The 17082-nt window shown below is 38.0% G+C and overlaps 1 long non-coding RNA gene and 1 pseudogene across 3 annotated transcripts in view; one reads left to right on the plus strand and one right to left on the minus strand.

Annotated features, from left to right (window-relative positions):
• LOC139363773 (uncharacterized) overlaps positions 1-17082 on the plus strand; it is a 162291-nt gene that overhangs the window by 109057 nt on the left and 36152 nt on the right. For all 3 annotated transcript variants that reach the window (XR_011624698.1, XR_011624700.1, XR_011624699.1), the window contains exons 3-4: positions 5703-5837; positions 8369-8518. This is a non-coding gene — a long non-coding RNA (uncharacterized lncRNA). The remainder of the gene's footprint in view (positions 1-5702; positions 5838-8368; positions 8519-17082) is intronic.
• LOC139363772 (rRNA-processing protein FCF1 homolog pseudogene) lies at positions 10831-15007 on the minus strand (annotated as a pseudogene).

Consider the following 17082-nt stretch of genomic DNA (forward strand, 5'->3'; position numbering starts at 1 on the left):
TCCTTCTGGCTTCCAATCCCTTCTGTTGCCTCCTATTGACAGACCTAAAGAGCTGGCTGACAAGTGAGTCTGGAAAATGTAATTTGCAGGTTCTCAGTGCAAGTGTTACGTAAGAGAATATAGAAGAGTAGAGCTGGATGACAAAAGGTACATGACATTCAACAAAAGAGTTATAGAGGCAGTGATTTTTTGAAACTGCCACCTAAAAGATGAGTAGGAGTTAGGCCAATAGGTAGAAAAAATATTCAAATCAGAGGGAACCACATATGCAAAGGCCAGGAGAAAGAGAGAAGGGCATGTTTAGGTCACTAAAAATGAAATTCATACCATTTTCTTTATATGACCCAGGAAACTAGTTAATGGACACTCCTAGTTAGAGATTGAGATCTAAGCAATGGTTCTTATGTTACTGCTGATGTGTTCTGGTATTATTACACTAACAGAAATTTATGGATTCATAGACCATTCACATTTTCCAAATTCAGCATCTAAAGAAACTGCAAAAATTTTGGCTAATGTTTGTAATTTTGTCCATCTATTCTTCTCTCTCTTTCTCTCTCTCTACATACACTCACTCACACACACACACACACACACACACACACACACACACACACACACGGCCCTTTGTATCTATGGATTCTGCATCTGTGGATTCAATCAACCTCAGATAAATAGTATTCTGAAAAAAACCTACTCCAAAACAATAAAAGTGATACAAATAAAAAATTCAGTATAACAACTATTTACATAGCATTTTCATTGTATTAGGTATTTTAAGTAATCCAGAGATGATTTAAAGTATATAGGAGAATGTGTATAGGTTAATATGTAAATACTACACCATTTTATATAAACAACTTCAGCATCCTTGGATTTTGGTATCTGTAGGAAGTCCTGGAACAATTTCTCCATGGACACTGAGGGACAGCTGTACGTACACACACACACACACACACACAGTTTAAAAACTTTTTTTGGAATAAGAAACACTAAAGGAAATCAAGAAAAACCAGATTCATGTAATGTTCATGTTTTTCTGTTTTAGAGGTTTATTTTTCATAGAAATTTTCTATGAAAGGTAATGTGCATTATATTTAAAAAGTTTTCATCTATTTCTTTTCAGTCCTGGTGAGAAAAACTATCTTATATAGCTACATAATATAAGGTGATTTCAGCTTGTGTGACTGCAGCCCAGTGATTTCAAAGACCTTTAATGGTATCAAAGACTACATGTGGGGTGAGCCTCTGAGAATAGGGGTGTTTGCTTCATGCACCTGATCTGCTGCACCTGCGGGCTTCAGGAAAGGGAAGAATGCCCAAACTGGTTGTCTAACTTAGGCTACTGTGTTTTACTACTTAGATCTGTGCTTATATAGACATCTGGAATGGATACTTGGGTACCAATATCCTATGGCTAGTAAGGCCTTGCAAAGCATTTCTGAATTTTACTTTCTTTAGAACTCATTGAAGCATCAGATTCCTCAGAACCGGCTTGCTCCATGTACTGAGTACATGATACATGGCACATTAGCTACAGGATGACATACTGATTTATGCATTTATGGTTTTGTTCAATCATCCATCATCACTAATTGTCAGAGATAGAGGTTTAATGTGTTTCTGTGACTTCCCGATGTGTCGTTCTCTTTTGCTTTTAGGATCTAAAAAACTTGAGAATACTTTCTCTTTTTTTGCTCTTTCATATAATTTTTCTTATTGTCACCTTGTACACATTAGCTGTGGTTAATTAAGAAAGGCTTTTCCAAGTCTACTATTTTCTTTCCTTATGCATTATGTAACTAAGGCATCCAGCTTACCTAATTTTATCCTTCATTATAAACAAAAATAAGAAGCTCAATTAGAAAAAGAAAAGAACCTATTATACCTCTTCCCAGGTGTCTGCATTTATTAGAAGAAATTATTTCTAACAGAACGGGGGAGAGAGATGAAAACACACATTTTTGGATGATTGGGTGGGGTCCTGGGAAAAAGTACGACCATCTCTTGTTGGAGAGTGTATTAGCAATCACAGCTGTTCATTAGTGGTCAGACTTGAGTAATTAAGAGATTAATTAGAAGAAGAGATAAAAATGTGTTCACATTCTAAGAATAAATCACACTAATGAATAAATAAATACATTCTGATGAATAAATGAACACATTTATGCTTTATATATGTGAATTTCACTGTCAAGTTCTGCAGATAATCTCCAAGCATTTATTAATAATAGATACATCACATAGATTGTATTCAAAGCAAAAAGCTTTGTGTTGTATTCAATCAAAATGAAAAATCTGCTATGTAGTTCCACATTGCAAAGAGTGCTATCAGTCACATCCCCATAGCACTGGGTAAGAAAAGACAGCTTCCGTTTCATTATCACACCTGGCATACCTCTTTACCTGCCTCTTATCCATCTAGATAAAGAAAATCAAAGGATCTTTGAGATAACTGAGTTATCAGTCTGTGAGAGAGTGCTGTAGATTCTCCTTTTATTTTTGGATGTAAAGAGAGTAGATTATTTTGATTTAAGCCAAGTGAAGGAGTGACACTCCAAGAGATCCACTCACAGAGACTGGGTGTGTCTGAAGAAGGTGTGAATGGCGCTGAATTGAAAGTTGGATATTTGCTTATACAGTGGGTTTGAAATCAGGATGTGGAATATGTGAGACTAGGGGAAAGAGAGTCAAGCATTAAGGAAGTCACACCTCCAGTGTTTAGTAGGTAAAGGACGATTCTCTCACGGACTAGATGGGCACTGTGAAAGGGAACCGGGCTTCAGCCATGTTGCTGGAAGCAAGAGGTCATGGACTATATGGCTGAGGGGTGGGAAGTCAGGGTGGATTGGGTGAGGTCTCTCTGAGTAGATTGTCTACATCAAATAACTGAGTGTTCTCTGCGGGGCTTCCTGAAGAGTCTGCACATACTCTTACATGTATGATAGTGGGCCCTTGAACGTCCGTGACACAGAAAGCATCAACCATCAAGGAGCATGAGGAAGTCAGAGATATTCTCCCCTTTCCTCCTATTTTCACCAAGGTTCTAAACCATGGAGAAGGGGCAACCCAAAAAAGGGAGAGGGGGAAGAGGGAGAGAAGCGGAAGAGCTGACACTGTCACTCTCTAAGTGCTGGCCAGTCCTAGCTAGGGAAAGATTAGTGCATTAAACTGCATTTGAGGGTTAAGTTTTAAACTGTGTTTAATGTTACTAGACATTTAATGTTACTAGACTCAGGGTTGTTTTATAACTGAAATTGACTATGAAGCTTTCCATTCTGTCTGAAATGTCTTTAAATGGAAGGCAAAGGAGACTTGGTATAATTCATTGAAGAATAAAGGTTGGAAAGAAACAAAAATTCTTCTCATGGCTATAGTCCATTGAGTCAGACCATTCAGTATAGCCGTGAAGAACTGTATGGTCTTATTCCTGATCATTTCTCTATTATCATCTTCTAACATAATCTTCTGAATTCAGGTCACTTTAGTTCTACTGGCGCCAAGATCTCTCCCATCTTAGATTGCTGTTCCCTCTGCCTGGAAGGTTCTTCCCTGGATCTTCACAGCACTGGCTCCTGTTTCCCTCAGCTCAAATATCCGTGTCTTAGAGAGGTATTTCCTGACTGCCTGTTTAACTTCGTGAGCCTCCCTGTGCAGTTACTTCATATCATTACCCTGTTTATTTCCATCATGCTATTTGTCACCATCTCTAATTGTTTTACTTACTTGTTTACTTGTTTATTGGCGTTGTATCTGTCTGTTTTACAAAACTCTGTATGTCCCAGTGTCTGGGCTATAACCACTCAATGAACATGGATTAATGAATGAGTGAAACAAGCTTCAATAATTCAAGATAACCTTAAGGTTATCTGTAAACAAGCAGAAAAAAAAGAACCCAATTGCTGTGTAACCTTCTTCCAAATGTAAACTGGTGGCTAATGATATAATTAATTGGGGCTCTACCTTAAGGCTTTTCACTGTAGGGAAACAGATGTTTTATCAGTTCTGGTTTCCTTGTGACAAAATCATTCCCTTCAGAAAAAAAAATGAAATAATAATTTGTGTTTACGATGTATTAGATGCTTTAAATATTTACTCATTTATGTCTACAAACTCTTTAAGGTCAGCATCGCAGTTTTGTAGATTCAGAATCTAACTATTTCATAGAATTGGAACCTAAGACTTCCAATGAGTATGTGACTAGTAATTTGTTGTGTCAGTACTGCATGCCAGCCTGTTTGGCTCCAAAGTCCGTGGTCTCCCTGTAACATTGTATTACTTTCCATCATAAAAATCTCAGGCCACTAGTGACATCATACATGACATCACTGGTGACTTTATGGACTTGAGATGGCCCTAACTCACTGTTTATGACTTTGGCTACAGAATCAAGGGCTCATTATAACAAAGTCTTGGATTGGTTTATCTTGTTTTGCATGTATTGTTTGGACAGAATCTTAAAGCCCTAAAGAATATAAACTGTAGAATCATCTTTCACTAGTTGTCTAAGACAAGGATTGTCTGTGCAAGTGATTTACTGGGAAGTGTTTCCAGGAGAAACTGTTAAGGGTGTGAGGGAGGTAGGACAGAGCAAGTCAGAAGCCAAGCAAGGGGCTAGTTTCAGGCAAAGTCCTGGGGAGGGTGTAGTGAATTCCTGCAGTGGCATTGCTGAGTAGAAGATGCATCTCAGCATTGTCTTGACCTGAGGGGAGGAGATGGGCTTCCATATTTCCCTGCTAGTCCTGGGCTGGAGGATGAAGGTTGGGAGGTACAGAGGTAAACCTCTAGGTGTTTCTATGGCTTCCTGCTATTGCAGCCCAAGCTGTGCCAGGACTCAAGAGCACTTAGTGGAAGACAGTCCTGCATAGAGAACTTTGGAGGTAAAAGCACACGAAAGCCTGAAGAAGGATATGTGGGGATGGCAGAAGCAGTCCTGGGGAATTGGGGAAGCATCAGTCAGTGCCCACTATATTGATCATAGCTGTCTCATTTTAAAGGAAAATTTAAAAAGTCGTCTTGTACAATACAAAAATGGAAAGTTTATATTTGGTCATGATTGGGCTATTTAATTTAAGCTCCAGTGATAATTCTTCTCAGCTGGATATTTTTAAATGAAGGTAGAGAGTGACATGGTGTTTGCCAAGTTGGCCTTCAGTGGAAATGGCATGTGGTTCCAGTTGAGGCCTGGAGCCATAGGGAACAAGGCATGAGAAAATGCATCGGTCACTGATTTACACACATTGGCTGCCCTCTGACTCTGTCTTTATTGTCTCTTCAGCCCTAAACCTCAGCACATTTATTGCTTCAGAGGCCAAATGTGCTCAAGGCAATCTATGGGATGCTTTTCTTTCTGGCTGCTTCTTTGTACTGAGAACTTTTGTAGTTCTTTCATCACTCACAGTTAGACTTCATTTCTGTTCTACAGTTTTCTGATCCTCCCTAGCAATTCCTTCCTTTGACATGCTGGCAGAATTTGGCTCTCTTATTCTTTAGCTCTCCCTGTCTTGTGTCTCTCTGTGTGTTTAAATTACCATTGTGCCCTTATTTTTATTGAAAGAACTTAAAATGACAACTCTGATAGTGCATCAACTTACTTTTATTTCTTTATGTTCCTTCCCAAATTCAATACTTTCATTTTTCCTTTTGTGTATAAATTACTCTTTAATAGCTTCAGTTTAATTTGCTTTCAATTTTTGTTACAGCTCAAATTAATTTAATGACAAGAGGAAAACCTAAAAGAAGTTTAAATACCGTGGAATTCAATTCGTGATTATTTGTCAGGGTTGAATTCAATTTACAATTATTTCCCAGAAGTGATTCCTTATCTCAGAATAAAGGTAATAATAACATTCTAAATATTTTCATATGCATTTCGCAAATTATTGACTAAGCAATAAATGCTGAATTTACTCATGATGCTTAATTTTTTGTGTCAACTTGGTTGCCCTGTGGTTCCCAGATATTTGGTCAAATGTTATTCTGGATGTTTCAGAAGGTGTTTTTGAGACTAACATTTAAAGCAATGGCTTTTGAGCACAGTAGATTACCCTGTATAATGTGGGTGGGCCTCATCCAGTCAGCTAAAGACCTTCATAAACCGGACTGACCTCCCTTGAGCAAGAGGGTATTCATCAGACTGCCTCTGAACTCAAACTGCAACTCTTTCCTGAGTCTCCAGCCTGCTGGCCTACTTTTGGACTTGTCAAGCCTCCACAGTCACATGAGCCAATTTCTTAAAATCTATCTATCTATAAATCAATCAATCAATCTATCTATCTGTCTGTCCATCCATCCATCCATCCATCCATCCATCCATCCATCCATCCATCTATCTATGTCTGTTTATCATGTTGGTTCTGTTTCTCTGGAGAACCCTGATTAATACATCTAGCTATGGTTTTTTTTTTTTTTTTTTTTTTTTTTTTTGAGACAGAGTCTCACTCGATTGCCCAGGCTGGAGTGCAGTGGTGTGATCTCAGCTCACTGCAACCTTCACGTGCTGGGTTGAAGTGATTCTTCTGCCTCAGCCTCCTGAGTAGCTGGGACTACAGGTGCATGTCACCACACCTGGCTAATTTTTGTATTTTTAGTAGAGATGGGGCTTTTCCATGTTGGCCAGGCTGGTCTTGAACTCCTGACCTCAGGTGGTCCACCGGCCTTGGTCTCCCAAAGTGCTGGGCTTACAGGTGAGCCACCATGCCCAGCCACATCTGGCTATTTTAAATTACTCTGTTAAAACCCTGTCCTTTCAAAATGGGAAAATGCTTTAGGTGAAAGGGTTTAATCATAATGAGATTATTTCAGACATCATAAATGCTGAGGGTGGTCTACTTTTGATCATTACTATGGTCCGAGTGTGTCCTCTGAAACTCATGTGTTGAAAACGTAATCCAATGCAATTGTGTTGGGAAGTGGGGCCTTTTGGCAAGTGTTTAGGAGATGAGGGATCTACCCTCAGGCATAGATTAATGTTGTTATAAAAGGGCTTGACAGAGGCAGTTTGGCCCTCTTGCCCGTTTATCCTCTGCCATGTGAGGACAAAGTATTCCTCCCCTTTAGAGGATACAGTGTTTAATGCACCATCTTGTAAGTAGAGAGCAGCCCTTGCAAGAGGCCAGACCTTGATTTTTTACTTCCCAGCCTTCAGAATCATGAGAAATAAATTTTATTTCTTTATAAATTACTTAGTCTGTGGTATTTTGTTATGGCAGCATAAATGGACTAAGACAGTGATTTGCAAATAAATGTACACGTTAAAGGAAAATGGTAGCAAAGGCCAGACTCCACCATCCTTAGCCATTAGTTTTGACTGAGTTTTATGCTTTGTCACTTTTCAGCCCTCTCTGCGGTGAACAGGCTATAGACTGTCTGCCTTCTGAAAAAGGCTTTAGTATTTTTTTTTTGGTCAAATTTGAGTAATGTACAGTCTTTTTTTGAAAAAAAATTGTAAATATCCAATGTTAAACTATAATCTGTATTAGAATAGTACTTAAATATAAACAAAATAGAAATAAACAAAACTCTTCTATTTGGTTCACTGATATAACCCAGCATCTAAATTAGTGTTTAGCATATATTAACTGTATCAGTTCATTCACTGGGGAATGAATGAGTGGAGGAATGATTTTAGTTCTTACAGAACTATGAAATTCAAAGCAAATTTCAATATTAAATGTATAAAAATCCAATAAACAGATATTTAATAATATTAATTTTGTGTATGATATTGTTTTATAAAAATTAAATTTCTGCTTTTAGTCTGAATGTGGTACTATTGTTATAGTTCGAAAATGTTTGGCTTTAGCATTTCTGTTAAAATCACATGACTCAATTCTTTTCCAGTTTTATTTTATCCTGAATTACTATAGCAAAATCTATATTCACATGTTGTCTTTTGGTTTTTAGTTTATATCAATGCATTATTTTAATATACATACATCCAGTGGTGTGATAGCAAATGTTTACTAGCTCTTTGACAAAAACCAAAGTTTGATAACATAAAGGATGTGCAGCACACATAATCTTTATTGTAAATTTCATATAGCTAATTGATTCTCACAGAATTTTTTTTTTTATTTTGGGGGAGTTCTTTTATCTTATATAGTCGATCAGTGCAATTCATGAACAAGTGTAGTTCCTATCTGAATATTGAATGGTATTTTTGTTTACATTAATGTAACATCAAAGTGAAATGATAAATATGGATGTTGGAAGTTCACTTTTAAAAAAATCAATACGGTGAGCAACTTACTTACTGAATCAGCTAATAGTGTTTGAATACTGGAGTAATATTTTTTAATTAAAAAAAATTTAAGACACACTTTGAAATTTAATCTCCATTGTTAACATTTTTCTACCACTTTCTTAGGTCTGGACAATCAAGAAACAATAAGTCAAATCCTGATTTCCAATGTTTGCTGATTTCAAGCTACCAATGTGTTATCACTGAATAAAGAATGGGAAAAAATGAGCAGTAGCACACCATTCCATGTGTTTCTACCATACAGATACATTAAATGTAAATAATCTCAAGGGTATATATAATAGTAAAATAATTAGGAAGTGATAAGCTTTGAGTGTTTATTACTTTTCCTTTTAATATAATCTAAGTTTATGCAATTTGATTTTTAATAAAGGTTCTGCTTAAAAATGAGATCTACCATAATTATGCACCTCTCTCACTATCTCATGATAATTAAAGTGATATTATCAGATGCTAAAGAGACCATAAATGCAAACAAAGGCAATACTGTGGGGCAATACTTCATAATATGGTGGTCATCCAGAGGCTTTACAATGTGCCTATGTAATTCTTTTTAGAATTTAAAAATTCGTATGGGAACTCTAGAGCCCCAGGGAATACGTGTATGAATCCCAGGGCTCTTTGGCTTCTCACTGGCCCGGTGCTGAATTTTCCTCCAGAAGGCAGAGGAGTGCTGTAAGGGGACTCACATGTGAATGTGATGCAGCAGCGTCTCCCTTTAATGCTGCTGCCAGGGCATCATCTGTGGAATTTAGAAGGGCCCAATAGTATCTTACACTTTGAAGCAGCTAGAAATCCCATTTAACACCCTAATCAATAAGGAAACTCTTGAAAAGTGAGAAGGCTGTGACAAAAGCCAGGTGAAATTTAAAAATTGCTTCCTTCATAAATTATTATCCCAGCATGTCATTTCTAGGACAGATTCAGATATATGAGCTGAGATTTTTCTTACAAATTCTTTGAACTAGGGATCTAGATCTCAAGATTAAAAAAAAGTGATGGGCATTCCTAAAAAAGAAGTGATGGGCATTCTTCTTGCAAAGAAAAGGAAGAAAGTGGAAGTAAGAGGAACTGTTTATAATATGGACAGCTTTTAGGCAACGTCCTTTCTGCCTGGAAACTACCTATTTGCAACTGAATATTTGATTCAGAATAGTGTGATGTGTGATATACTCTGGTGAAGATCTTTTCTTGGAAAGAAGAAGGACAATAGATGGTTGCCTATGATAGAGAAGTAATTGTGAATATGCCTATGCTTAAGTAACTTTATATTGGAGGACTTGGTCACCTAGATATTTAGATTATTTGCTTTAATGAGAATTTTAAAATCACTCATAGATTTTTGAGAGTATACATTTTGTATGCAGTCTTGAAGTTGGTGATTTATATTCCTGCATCAGCACTTCAGAAGATCTCTTAGCATCTTCAGGAATATTACTCAATTTTTGAAATGGTATTTTGTATTAATTTTTATTTTTAAATACATTAATATGTAAAATTTAGAGAAGAAGATTTCAAACTTACTTAATAAAATCAGTGCCCAGTTAGGGTTACAAGAAGGGTGGAACCTGGTTTCTCTGCCTTGAACACTTTTTGCTCAGATGTCTTTCATGTCTAATTTCTTTACCTCCTTTAGGCTTTTGCTCAAATGTAGCTTTCTTATTCAGACTTTTCTGCTACATTAATCTGTTTTCATGCTGCTGATAAAGACATACCCAAGACTGGGCAATTTTACAAAAGAAGGAGGTTTATTGGACTTACAGTTCCACGTGGCAGGGGAGACCTCACAATCATGGTGGAAGGCAAGGAGAAGCAAGTCACATCTTACGTGGATGGCAGCAGGTAAAAAGAGAGCTTGTGCAGGAAAACTCCGTTTATAAAGCCATCAGATCTTGTGATGCTTATTCACTAATGAGAACAGCATGGGAAAGACCTGCTCCCATGATTTAATTACCTCCCACTGGGTCCTTCCCACAACATGTGAGAATTCAAGATGAAATTTGGGTGGAGACACAGCCAAACCATATCATCTGCCTATTAAAAAAGCATATACCCCCAGAAAATCCTGTTCCCTTCCATGATTGATTTTTCATCTTAGCATTTATTACCACGCAATGTACTATGCCTTCTCTGTCACTCTTTCTCATGGTCCAGACATAGGAACATAAAAATACATATTTAAACAAAATTGTATTTAAATAATAAATATCAGTTTGTATTTTTTTTACTGAATGATGTAACTCTGGGTATTTGTCGATGTTTGCACCTCACTATTCCTAACTGCTGTTTATTAGTATTCCCAATAAAGATATACCATAGTGGTTTATTTATTCTCTTGCTGATGAACATTTCTCCCCAGTATTTTTGCCATTGCAAAAAATGTTGCAATAAAGATCGCTTTACAACCTTCCTTTTACATAGTCACAGGTTTTTTAAAGAATATTTAAAAGGGGGTAGAATTTTGGGGTCATGGGATATTGTTTGATTTGATCTATTATCCATAAAGAAAAATCACTTCAAAACATCCATTTATTATTACAGTTATATTAAAACAAATTTATTATCTCTTATAGTTCTCTTGGTTGCTTGGGCTCGGTTGAGTGATTCTCATCTGAGTCTTCTTGTGGTTATAGTCAGATGGCTATTGGGCCTGGAGTCAGTCATCTGAAGGCTCGAGTGGGCTGATAGGCAAGAAGGCTTCTTTATTTACATGTGTGGAGCCTCATTTGGGATGACTGGAACTGATGGGTGCTAGTCAGACATCTTTCTCTTTCTATGTGTCCTCTCTACATGGCTAGCTTGTCCTTCCTTATAGCATGGTGATCTGAGGATAGTCAGACTTCTTACATGAGAGCTAGCTTCACCCAGAGCAAGTGTTCCAAGGAGTAATGTGCAACGATTCTTATATCCTGGACCTGGAAGTCCCTCAACACCATTTCAGTTGCATTATATGGTTAAACAGGGAGAGAGGGGAGGGGACTACGTAAAGATGTGAACAGTGCAAGATAGGGCTCATTTAGGGGCCATATTTGGAGATTAGCTACCAAGGACATGGGTTTCTCATTATACTTTAGCAGGTTGGGATTAGAACTAATGTCAAATTAAAATGGAGATTTAGTGAAAAACAAGCCGCAAATTAATAGAATAGGTGTATTTAACCTCATAATGCTACTTATATAGTGACTTCCTATAGTCCCTGAAATGATTTTGTGTTCCCAGTTGGTCCACGCAAGGTATTTCCAGGGAATTAAGCAATCTAGATCCAAGAGTCTAGCTATGTCAGACCTGGAAATGACCCATATGTGTTTTTAGTTTCCTTTTAACACTTTATAGATGGGGGAAATAGGGTTCAGAGAAGTTAGGGTAACAGTTCAAGGTAATTAGTATAAGCAGTTTGTAGCAGGACCAAAAAATAGTACTCAGGACTCTTTCTGTGTTCTTTCCCTTATGTTTTATTTTATTATAAATCAGCTTCAGTGAGTAATAGTGAGTGCATCTACTCTAGGAAGATGTTTGTATTCATGTAAGTTTAGTAATACTGGAAGTGGTGTAGGTGGTAACTTTTATTACTTAGTAAGTAGGATGCAGGTTTAATCCTTTTTTATAAACTATTTGCAATGTTTTTAAAATGACCTATCCCTTAGAAATACTACATGCATTGCTTCATTTCACTTGGTAATATGTTCCAGGGAATAAAATAAAAGTTTTAACATATGTTTTGTGGTTGAAAACCCAGGGATCAACTTGTTTCGCAAAACTGAGTCTAGAAGCTGGCTGGGAATGATTTTTGGGTCCCAGTTCATGGTCCACCACTGGGTGGTGAGTGTTGGAACTGCCAAAGAAACAGGGATGCTTGGTACCTGGGATGAGAAATAATTGGAATATACCTGGCATGATACTTCTAAGAAATCTATTTTGGTTTTTGGAATACAAATATATTAATTTCTTCTAAAACTTTCCTAGCAGATATGATGCAGATGTTATGGAGGGTGGGTGGGCACTAAATGAGTTCCATGGTTCTCTTGGAGTTCAGATGCTGTTCATTGGCATATCCCAGATTCAGAGCTTGAAGTGGAACTGAGCTATTGAGCTCAACTACTCATCAGGAATTCTGTTGGACTGGCAGGAGATAAACCTGGATGATTACCAGAAGCAGCTGTGGGCCAGATGGGACTGGCAATGCTTGCTGCAGCCTAATTCCCAGGACCTTCTGTGCTCAAGAAGAAAGGCATATGCTTTGTCTCCCTGCTGCCCCCACCCAAGACCAAGCTAATTCCACCCTTCGTTCCCTTCTCTGTTCTCTGTCTTCTCCTCCCACTCAAACTTCATTCAGCATCAGTGCCAACTTAAGAGTTCCTTTGTAGCTTTCTCTGGCAACTCCGTCACTCTCAAATCTATTTCACCTGTTAATTTTTTTAAAACAGCATAAAAAAGTGAGTGTATTTAATCATACCAGCTCATAATAGAGCAAATTGATGAATAGATTAATAATTCATGCTCCAGCATTAACTGGCAACAGAGAAAGTTGGTCACAGGAAGGCAGAAGAACCTCATTTTCTAAGAGTTAGAAACTCTTAGAAACTTAGAAAAGGGGCTCCATAATCATTTGGCATCTACTTGATGTTATATCTATGTTTAGAAATCTTCTAGATTCCTTGTTTAAGGTCTTGGTCAACTGTGGCCACAATGTAACACAGTCGTTTGGGGTTACTCTCTGTACTAAGCTGTCATCTGCATAGGTTCCTTTGTGTGTGTGTGCAAGGTAATCTTGAATCCTTGATGATCCTTAGAGCCACCCAATACTCCTGCCCCATTTCCCAATTTTAGCCATTACACAGTCAGTTATACAACGGATACACTTGGTATAGACAATTCATCATTAACTGTGCTAAATCTAGTTTGGCATTAATGGAAAAGTTGATAAAGTTGGTATCAATTAGGATGTGTTATGGTGGGCCCAGCTGTGTATTATATTGTAAGAATAAGCAAGAAGAGGGTTGGGAACTTCTCTTTTCTTCAGTGTGCTGGTATCTTTCTTTCCTTTCTTTTTAGGTTTTAATCTATCCTTTTTTAAAGCCTCTGATCTCTGAGACTAAGCATTCACTTTATGGTTGCATAATTCCTTGCTTTTTGTTGCTTCTCTATGTTCATCCCATACTCTTCTTCCAGAATCCTTACCTGTTAGATTATTTATAAAAATGTTTGGAATAACTTTTCCCCTTGGGTTAATAGTTGCTCTACATCAATGGTTCAACTCAGTGGATGTGTGTTAGACTCATCTGGGCAGCTTGCAAAAATGCCTATTTCCAGACTATGGTCCAAATCAATCAAATCGTAGTCTCTGAAGGTAAGACTCACCCACTTGCATATTAAAAAAAAAAAAAAAATCCCTAGGCACTTTGGGAGGCTGAGGCGGGTGGATCATGAAGTCAGGAGATCAAGACCATCCTGGCTAACATGGTGAAACCCCATGTCTACTAAAAGTACAAAAACTTAGCCAGGTATGGTGGCGGGCGCCTGTAGTCCCAGCTACTCGGGAGGCTGAGGCAGGAGAATGGCATGAACCCGGGAGGCGGAGCTTGCAGTGAGCCAAGATCATGCCACTGCACTCCAGCCTGTGCGATAGAGTGAGACTCCATCTCAAAACAAAGAAACAAACCAAAACCTCCCCAGGTGATTTCAATGTTTAGCTAATTTGTATACTACTATGTATACACTGTAAGTCCGAAGGGGGAAGGGATGCGAGTTAAACTCTTTTTTGTATGCCTCATGGTCCTTAGCACAGGCTTGGTCACAGAGTGGTGATTCACAAGCCTTAGTGCTTGGTTCATTGCTGGGAGAGCTCAGTGCTCACAGGTGTGATGAATCAGGTACTTGGTTGCCACAATTCTTTAGCAGTCCAGAGAGGCAATGACCAAGGTATTAAGATGTAGGCTCTGGATTGAAATCTGGGTTAAAATCCTGGGTACCACTAAGTAGCTATATGACCTTGGGCAACTGAATTGCACTCTTTCTGCTTTAGCTTAACCATCTGCAAAGTGGGATAAATTATACTGTTTACCTCATAAAATTCTTTTGTGGATGAATTTTTTAAAATTGCAGTAAAAAACATAAAATCTCAATTGACAAATTTTCAGTTGTATATAGTACAATACGTTTAACTGTATGGATATTGTACAGCAGATCTCTAGAATGTTTTTCATTTTTGCATGCTGAAACTCATACTCATAGTATGGCAATTCCCTATTTGCTCTTCCCCTCAGCCTCTGGCAATCACCATTCTAATTTTTGCTTCTATGAGTTTCACTGTTTTAAATACCTCATGTGAGTAGAATCATTTGTATTTGTCCTTCTGTGACTGGCTTATTTCACTTAGCATAACATCCTCAAGGTTTATCCATACTGTACCATATGACAGTATTTTCTTCTTTCTAAAAGGCTAAATACTATTCCATTATATATTTATACCATCTTTTCTTTATCCACGCATCAATTGTCACTGGACAATTAGATTGTTTCCATCTCTTGCTTACTGTGAATAATGCCACAATGAACATGGGAGCTCAAGTATCTCTTGCTGCCTTCAAAATTTTCTCTTTGTCTTTGACTTTTGACAGTTTGATTATAATGTGTCTCAGTGTGACCTTTGGGTTCATCCATGACCGACACTGTTGGGCTTTGTGAATCTCTATATCCATTTTCTTTCTCACATTTGGGAAGTTTTGGGCCATTATTTCTTGTACTTCTTTCTTTCTCTGTTTTCCTTGTGAGACTCCATAATGTATATATATTGATGTGCTTGCTAGTGTGCCATAGTCCTTGGCTTTCTTCCCTCTTCATTTTTCTTTTTGTTCCTCTGTTAGGATAATTTTAAATGACTTGTCTTTGAGTTCACTGATTCTTTCTTCTGCTTCAAATCACTCTAGTGAATTTTTAAAGTCAGTTATTTTATTCTTCAGCTCCAAATTTTTATGTTTGGTACTTTGTAGTATTTTCTATCTCTTTGCTGTTTTCCTGAGCTCATGGGGCATCCTTATGAAGATCATTTTGAATTCTTTGATAATTCATACACCTGTGTTTCATTAAAGTTGGTTTCTAGAGATTTATTTTATTCCTTTGGTTAGGCCGTGTTTTCCTGTGTCTTTGGATGCCTTGTTACTTTGTGTTTGGATGCACACATTTGAAAAAACAGCTACCTCCCCTAGTATTTACTGGCTTCATATGGGGACCTTCACAAATCAGACTGGCTAGTGATTCTGGTGACCTCTCAAAGATTTTTTGGTGATGTGCCTTCTCTGGACTTGTGCGTGTAAATTCTTAATTACCAGTTTTCTTTTTTCTGAAGCTCATTATCTCTTCCTCCCTCTGGTGTTCATCTGGAGTACTGCAGGTTCTCTGGAGCTGTCGTTGGTCACCCAGGTTTTATTCTCAGTGGCACCCTGTCAGGGTCCCAATAGCATTCTGAGTCAGGTTAGGCAGAAATTCATTTCTCAGGCAGATACTGGAGAAACTGGAACATTGGACACATGTTCCACTCCCTCCTTTCCCCCTGAGGGAGAAACTACCAAGTTGCATCAGCCTCTGTCTTCTGCACCACAGGTCCTTGGAGTAGCACTAAGCTACTCAGCTGTTTTTTGTTCTTAGTGATTCCCAAACATCGAAAATATCCTGCATCCCACAGGTACCCAAAATAGATGGAACAGAAGCCAGGCCCGCAGGCAGCCCTCTGAAAAGCTGGAAATGTCGGATAGAGACGGCAACTCTTTTCCTCCCCAGCAGGAAGTCAGGATTAGGAGTTTTCTCCCACTTGTGCTGTGCTGAACTGGGGGTAGGGGAGAATGGCAAGTGAGTTTGTTATAATTCTTACCATCACCTTTGTGCTTAGTGGCTCCCAACTTGGTGCTGTTTCTTGTCCATGCTCATATTCTTGAAAGACAGAAACCAGTCCCTTGGGTAGCCCCACAAAATGTCTGAATATTAGGCCTATGTTCCAGTCTTCTCTTTCCTTCCCCAGGAAGATGCTCGGAGTTGAGAATTACCTCATGATCACTCTGGGCTATGCTGGGGATATGGGCTCTGTTGAGTGATTGCCACAGATTTTCCTGTTGGTCAGTGTGACTGGTTTCATGTTCCCCAGGGTGCAGGAGCCTCTGATCTAGTTTCTGGATTTCTCACAAAGGGATCTGGTCCATGTGTTGTTGTTGAATCATTGTCTGTAGGGGAGAAGAATGGTTTGGAGCTTCCTATTGTGCCATATTGCTGATGTCATCCCCCAAGGAAGAGTGTTAACACATAAATGACTTAGAACAGTTGCTAGGATTTAATCAGCACCCAATAAATCTTAGCCACTTTTATTCTTCTGCCTTAAGAAGGCTGAATTTTTTCTTATATGCCCTATTACTTATGTTACTTTGAAAATTGATAAAATAATGTAATGAGAATTATAGTGTTAATAAAAAAGTACTGGTATGTTGACTACAACTTCAAAAGAGAAAACAGAAGAACTAAAATGAAGCCATATTTGTTTCTTTTGAATCACTAACACACTAGTCAGTATAATTACTGGCTCTTTTAAGATTGACAGGAGAAGTATTGATGGGCAGTAAGTAAACATCAATGCTGCTTTATGACAGTTTCTGAACAGCAGAAATTTCTGTGGTCTGCAAGTACTGTGATCCAGAAGGAAGTAGACTAACAAAACTCATAAGACAAATAAATAATACCATCAAACCAGAACCTCTTGGCAAACTATAACAGTGTCAGTTCTTTTTTTTTTTTTTTTTTTTTTTTGAGATAGAGTCTCGCTCTGTCACCCAGGC

Source organism: Macaca nemestrina, chromosome 6 (assembly GCF_043159975.1).
Source record: "Macaca nemestrina isolate mMacNem1 chromosome 6, mMacNem.hap1, whole genome shotgun sequence".
NCBI classification, from domain to species: Eukaryota; Metazoa; Chordata; class Mammalia; order Primates; family Cercopithecidae; genus Macaca; species Macaca nemestrina.